Genomic DNA, 8,004 nt, shown 5'->3' with positions numbered 1-8,004 from the left:
TCATTAGATGCAGGCATGTGCCACGTAGTGATAGGAAAATAGTGACAAATGTGTTGGGTGATTTGTCATTGTGCACAAGGTGTATTTATAAAAACTTAAATGATATATTCTACAAAATACCTAGTGCACAGAATTTTTTGTGCCAAACTGCTTTATGACTGGCAGTGTCATAGGTTTTTCTTATACCAGCATAATTACAGACATATGAGAAGTGTGTTGTACTACAAAAACTTCCAGGGGCTGTGATATCATTATGTGATAGGAATTTTTCAGTGCCATTATAATCTTACAGGACCATTGTATATGCAGACTGTTTGGACTGAAGTGACAACATGATTGTACTATGTATGACTCCTGCAGTCACTCTATGTTATGATTTAAATGTAGAATGTTCTACAAAAGTCTTACATGTTCAGAAGTGGGTATTTAGGAGGTGATGACCTACTTACTACATTATTAAAAGATCCAGGACCTCTCTAGTTTTTTTTATAAGGTAGGCATTATACTTGTCCTGTTTTTTTAGGTTTTACTCTTTCTTAGTACATATTTGCACTACATAATGATTACATCTGTTGTGGGAAATTGTTATATGTACATAATATATCAGTTTATTTTTTTATTCCCTTTCTGTGCACTCCCTCCCCCTTCCTCCACTTCTCGATTTCCTTCTCATTTGAAAAGATTTCCCTACTTTGTTATTTTTTATTTTGCTCTTTATATTTTGGGTTTCTCATATAAGAGGAACATGCGATATTTAAACATAGGTGTCTTATTTATTTCATTTAACATCATAATCTCAAGGTGCTTCTATTTTCCTCTAAATGACTCAGTATGGTAGAGTAGTATGTATAAATACTATGTGTTTTTTTTCTTTTTTTTTTTTTTTTTTTTTTTTTTTTTTTCGTGTTTTAACATAACACACTTTGCAATATTTCACTCATATCTTAAAAATGAAAAATGATTTTTGAAGTTTTACTCTTCATTTTTTTTTTTTTTTTTTTTTTTTTTTTTTTTTTTTTGGTACCAGGGATCAAACTCAGGACCTTGTGCTTGCAGGCAGGTACAGCACCACTGAGCTACATCCCTGGCCCCAATGCCATATTTTCTTTATCCATTCATCCATTGATGAGCATTTAGGCTGTTTCTAAGACTTGGCTATAGTGAATTTTGCTGCTATAAACATGGATATTCATGCATCACTGTAATATGATGTTTTGAACTCTTTTTGGAGGATATTTAGAAGAGAATAGCTGGGTCAAGTGGCATTTCTAGTTTTAGTTTTTTGAGGAATCTCTGTACTTATTTCCACAGTGGTTGTATTAGTGTGCATTCCACCAACAATGTACGAAGGTTCCTTTTCCCTGCAGCCTCTCCAGCAATTGTTGTTTGGTTTCTTGACGATGGCCATTCTTTCTGGAGTAAGATGAAATCTCACTGTTGAAATTTGTATTTCTCTGAAGACTAGCATTGTATTTTCATGTATTTATTGGCAGTTTGTACTTTTTCTTCTGAGAAGTGCCTGTTCACTTCAGTTGTTTGTTTTTTGATTGAGGCTTTTATTTCATCAGGGCTAATTGTTTTGATTTCTTTATCTATGCTAAATGTTACTACAGAGTATCTGGCAAAAATGTTTCCCATTGTTTCTTCACTCTGCTGGTTGTTTCCTTGGCTGTGCAGAAGCTTTTTAAATTTGATATGAGCCCATTAATGATTCTTGGTACTATTTCTTGAACCATTGAAGTTCTTTTCAGAAAGTCCCTGCCTATACCTATGTGTTTAAGAGATTTACCTGTTTTATCTTGCAGAAGATTAAGGGCTTCTGTTTTAACATTTAGATCTTTGGAACATTTTGATTTTAATTTACTGCATGGTGAGATACATTGGTCTAATCTTTTGATGTGGCTAGCCAATTTCCCAGCACCATTTATTAGAGACTATCTTTTCTCTAGTGTATGTCTTTAGCCTCTTTGTCAAAGATCAAATAACTGAATATGCCTGGGATTGTTTCGCTTCCTGTATTCTGTTCCACTGATCTCACATTTCTGTTTTTGTGCCAGTACCATGCTGTTTTTATCACTGTAGCTTTGTAATACGAGCTTTGTGATGCCAGAATTGTGATGCTTACTGCTTTGCCCTTGTTAGCCATGATGCTTTAGCTATGCTGAATCTTTGTTGGTTCTTTATGAATTTTAGGATTGTTTTCTCTAGATCTGTGAGGAATGCTGTTGCTATTTTGAGTGGGATTGTGTTAAATCTGTATATCAGTTTTGGAAATATAGCCATTTTGACTATATTGGCAATGCCCATCCAAGAACAGGGCTTTACATTTTCTGATGTCCTCTTTGATCTACTTTTTCAGAGTACTCTAGTTTTTCACTTCCATGGTTAGGATAATTCCTAAATATTTAATTTCTCTTGATGCTGTTGTGAATAGTATAGTTTTCCTAATTTCTTTCTCAGTGAATTTATTGTTATACAGGAACTCTCTTGCTATTTTGTGTTGATTTTGTATCCTGCTATAATTCTGAATTTGGTTATTCTAGGAGTCTTTTCATGGAATTTTTTTGAATCTTCTATGTGGAAGATCATGTTATCAGCAAATAATGATAATTTGACTTTTCCTATACATACTGCCTTTTTTTTCCTTACCTGATTCCCCTGGTTAATGTTTTGTGGACTATATTAAACAAAAGTGGTTAGAATAAACATTCTTGTCTTTTTTTCTAGAGGAAAAGCTTTCAGTATTTTCTCTCTTAATATGCTGTTGGAAGTAGGTTTGTCATAAATGACTTTTTGTTACTGTTTTGAGGACAGTGTCTATCTATGTAGATCAGGCTTGCCTTGAACTTATTATGGTTCCCAGGCTGCCCTCAAATTGTGGTATTCCTCAGAGCTCAGCCTCCTCAGTGCTGAGATTAAAGCTAAGTACTACCAAACCTGGCTTGTTGTAAAGATTAAGATAAGATCCCTCTATAGAGTAAGTCCCTGACTTACAGATTTATGAACATTCCAGCTGCAAACTTTCAACAGTGAGAAATGGACCTCACATTAGGAACATTCATAGATTAGAAAAAATGGTGGAAGTAGGTCACGTGTCTGCTTCTTTTTATGTATTTTTGTGTATGTGTTTTTTTTTTTATGCTTTATATTGTATTTTTGTGTCAAAGGAGTATAAGACTCACTTTGCTGGACTTACAAATGCATCCAACTTTATGAATGTTCTCCTGGGATCAAATTTGTTCATTAGTCTGGGACTTAACTCTGTTTTGTTCAGGATTTTTGTTTGTTTGTTTTGGTGGTTGTTGTTCTTTAGATCAAGCATGGTGTTGTGTTTGTCAGAGGCGTTTTTTCTGTCTGTTGAGATAATTATGCGATGTATTACATTTATTGATTTGCATATGTCAAACCATTTTTTCATCCTTGGGGATGAAGCCTACTTAGTCCATGATGTATGATCCTTTTTTATGTTTTGTTGCATTCTATTCATCAGTATCTTGTTGAAGATATTTGCATGTATGTTTATTAAAGAGATTTGCCTATAGTCTTTTTTTTGGATTGAATCCTTGTCTGGTTTTGAAACTAGGGTAATGCAAGCGTCAAGGAATGAATTTGGGAGTATTTCACTTTTGATTTCATTAAAGAGTTTGAAGTGTGTTGACATTAGATTTTCCTTAAGTTCTCATACGATTTGGGAGTGAATCCATCAGAATCTGGGATTTTCTGACTTGACAGGTCTTTTAAAAATTATTGCTTCAGTTTCATTACCTATTATTGGATTTTTCAGGGTTTTAAAATCTCTATTTAGTGCTGGTAATTCATATGTATCTAGGAATCTATCCATTTCTCAATTCTGCAATTTATTGGCATACAGGTTTGCAAAATACAGTGGTACCTTGGTTCATGAACTTAACTTGTTCTATGATTTTGGAGAACATGGCCAAGTTTGTGTTTGTGTTGCCGTGGTCATGTTTGTCACTTGATTCAGAGTTTGTAAACAGAAACAAAATTTTGCAAAATGCTTCTGTTTGTGAGCAAACAAGAGTGTTGGTAAACTGAAGTACCACTGTAGTTACTGATAATCTTCTGGATTTTGTCACTGTCTATTGTGATTTCATCTTTTTTTTTCTAAACACATTAATTTGTGTCGTTTCATTCCTTTTTTGAGTAACATTTACCCAAAAAGTAAGGGTATGTCTGTTTTGTTTATTCTTTGAAGAACCAGCTTTTCAAATCAAGTCTTTATTTGTGTGTGTGTGTGTGTGTGTGTGTGTGTGGTACTTGGGATCCAACTCAGGATCTTGAACTTGCAAGTCAGGTGCTGTGCCACTGAGCTAAATCTTTGGCCCCTCTTTGTATTTTTTTTAATGTGTTCATTTCATTGAGTTTTGCTCTGGTCTTTATAATTTCGTTCCTAGTATTACTTTAGGATTTGGGTTTTTTTTCTAAAGACCTTGAAGTATGTTATTAGGTTATTTATTTGGGCACATTCTGTTTTTCTGATGTGGGCATTCACAGTGATAAAAGTCCCTCTTGGGACTGCTTTCATTTTATCTCATAACTTCTGATATGTTGTACTGGCATTATCATTTGGTTTTAGGAACTGTCTTATTTCCTCCTGTGACCCATTGATTATTCAAGAGTATATTGTTTAATTTCCATCTATTTGCATAATTCTTTTGTCACTGACATCTGTTTTCATTATACTATGATCTGATAATATGCATGAGATAATACTGATTTTTTTGCATTTACTTAATCATACTTTATTGACTTTTGTGTGAGATATTTTGGAAAAGGTTCTATGTGCTGCTTAAAAGAATGTCTGTTACTGTTAGGTGGAATACTCTGTTGATATCTGTTAAGTCCATTTGTTCAAAGGTTTGGTTCAACTCTGCTATTTCATTGTTGGTTTTTTTGTTATAGTTGAACCATCTATTGTGAAAGTGGGATATTGAGGTCCTCCACTGTAATTGTATTGATGTTTATGTAGCATTTTATGTCCAGTAGTGTTTGTTTTATGAAGTTGGATGTGCTGCTGCTTGGTGCATATATATTTATAATTGTTATCTGTTTCATTGAAATGTTCCCTTAACCAATATGTTGTGCCCTTCTTTACCTCTTCTGATGAGTTTTGGCTTAAAGTTCACTTTATTTGAAAATAGGATAGCTATTCCTGCTTGTTTTTAGGTTCTTGTTGCATGGAATATTGTTTTCTATTCTTTGATTTTTATTCTATGAATTTCTTTTTGAGTTAAATATATTTCTTGTATAAGGCATACTGTTGGATTATTCCGCCAAACTGTGTCTTTTGATTGGGAAACTGAAAGCATTCACATTGAGTATTATTGCTGAACAGTTTTTGTCTTATTTCTGAAATTGCATTATTTTCCTGTAGCTGATTCCTTTTCTTTCTTTGTACTTAACTGCTCACTGTACCTGGTATAGTCATTCTTTTGGATCTTTTAGCATTGTTAGCTTCATTTTCTCTTCTAGGATATCCTTGAGAATTTTTGGTTTGGTGATCATGGATATCTTTATGTGCTGCTTATCATGGAAATATCTTATTTCTCCATTAATTTTGAAAGATAGTTTTGCAGAATATATTAGTCTGGATTGAAGGTTTTGTTTAGGGCTTGAAATACTTCACTCCAAGCTCTCCTGGTCTTTAAAGTTTGTGTTGAGAAATTTGCCATAATTCTAATATGTTTTTCTTAAGTGATTCTTTGCTTTTTTCTAACAACTTTTAAGATTCTGTTTTTGTGTTGGACTTTTAGGATTTTGACTGTTGTGTGTTGCAGAGATGTTCTTTTCTGATTGTGGGTACTTGGGATTCTGTATGTCTTATCTGTATTCTTTTTTCATGTTTGAAATGTTTTCTGCTATTTATATAAAGAGGTTTTTGTACCATTTGTGTTGTTTTCTGATTTTTCACTAATTCCAATAAATAGTGGATTAGTCTTTGTGTCATGTAGTAGGTGTTGAATCCATTTTTTATGTTCCCTTGTTTTTAAGGTATCTTTCATTAATGGATCACGGACACTGTCCCTGTATTTTATCTAGTTCTCCCACTCTGTGCTTATATTGGTTGCTTCTGCTGCCTATACTTTCAATAAAATTTTTAATTTCCTAAGTTTCTATTTGGTATGTATTCATGGACTCTTAGTTGTTTTTTATTCTGGTCATATACAGCATAACATAGAAAACCAGTTGATAACAACTGTGTCACCTGAACTCCAGTAATTGAGTCAGCAAAAAAGTATCTAAGACAAACTGGATATTGATATAACCTAAGAACCTCTAATGTACCACTCTTAACCATAGAATAGAGATCTGTAATTATAGTATAGAGTCTGAAATAAACTAAACATCGACCTACAGTAAATATCTACCACATGGAACAAATTTACCTCCACTAACAATCAAACATTATTTAACTGTCATAGCATATAGTCACTGTCTAAAGATTCATAAAACTTAATTGTTATACTAGTAAAGATTTAGGTTGTGGGAATAGAAGCGTGAAAAGAGTAAAGTATAAAAAAATGAAGCAAAAGAAATTGAGGAACAGGTGACAGAAATGAAAAGATACTATTAAGTAATAAAAGGAAGTTAATAGTCTTACATAAAAATAATGGAAAAGAACAAACAAGAAAAAGGACAAATAAGAAAAAACAGCAAATTTAAAGGAAGATAAAAAAATAAAGGAAAAATTAAAAGAGGGGGAGGAAAAAAAGAAAAAAAAAAGGCTAATGAAAAAATGGGATTTGGGGAAGAGTCCAAACACCAAAAACCAATACAGGAGGGAAAAAAAAGGGTCCAAAAATAATTTCCTCTGTATTTCTAGACACGTAGTTTCCTTCCAGTGCCCAAAGTCTTGGACTCCAGCAAGTCCAGGTTCTCTCTGCATTACTTTATGGCCTGTGTTTTTGTGAGGTGCTGCACCTGCAGCAGAGTACCTTCTGCTAGAAATCTGAGACCATGGCAACCGTCCAAGCTAAGGCACATACATCCTTGTTCACATTAATAAATAGGGAAGCAATCAGATCACTGCTCTCCACTCTATGTAGGCAGTGGATTGTTGGACTTGTTGCCATCGCTTTCAGATCCAGCCATCTCTGAAAGCCATACCATCAGATGTCACCTCCCACCATGGGGTTTGGGGCCCTGTGTCCTTCATAGACTGAGTTTGAACTTCTGTGGGGATCTACTTGTAGTCTAAATTCTCCCTCTGCATCTGTTTCCCATGGCTGTTTTTCCCCTACTCACTGTGGTAGGGTAGCACTGAAAATCCTGGAGTGAAGAAGATACAGTGTAGTTGTTTTTCTGCTGGGTTCAACACAACCCCTTCCAAAATGGCACCTGACTAAACTCTGTGGCTATTTTTTATGGCAGGCCTTGCACTGGGTTTCTTTTGTAACTCTATCCTGCCTTGCTGGAGTCACTCTCTTTAAAACTTCACACTGTTTTGCAGTTTACAGCAAGGGTGGTCTTGGGGCCAGTGCTGTTGGCCAGGTTTGTTAATTTTATCTGGAACATCTGACTCTCTAGAGATTACCATCTCTGCCAGGGTGTTGGCCTCAGAAGATGCTGATTTGATATGGGCTTGGCATTGAATCCCCAGTGTGGAGTTGGCTGCGGGCAGGCCCTATGGGTTCATCTGCTTTCCTGTTGGGGTGCTGTGGAAGCATCTCTAGTATTTTTTACAAATTTAAATTATATATAATGGGATCACTGGTCACTCATCACCCTTGTATTTAATTATTTGAAGATATTGTGTACATTCTTTATTTACTTTTAATTACTTGCCTTCTGGTGTATTTAAGAAAAATTCATTCCTGAGGTTTCAGCTATAATCTCTATAATCAGAAAACATAATTAAGCCAGATGTGGTAGTACATGCCTGTAATCCTAGCACTCTGGGAGGTTGAGGCCAGAGGATCACAAATTTGAGCCCAGCCTGGGGCTAGTGACTTAGCAAGGCTCTGTTTTAAAAAAACAAAACAA

The sequence above is a fragment of the Fukomys damarensis genome, unplaced genomic scaffold (assembly GCF_012274545.1).
Source record: "Fukomys damarensis isolate Sample0158 unplaced genomic scaffold, DMR_v1.0_HiC HiC_scaffold_16, whole genome shotgun sequence".
Lineage (NCBI taxonomy): Eukaryota > Metazoa > Chordata > Mammalia > Rodentia > Bathyergidae > Fukomys > Fukomys damarensis.
Note: the sequence above shows the minus strand (reverse complement) of the source record.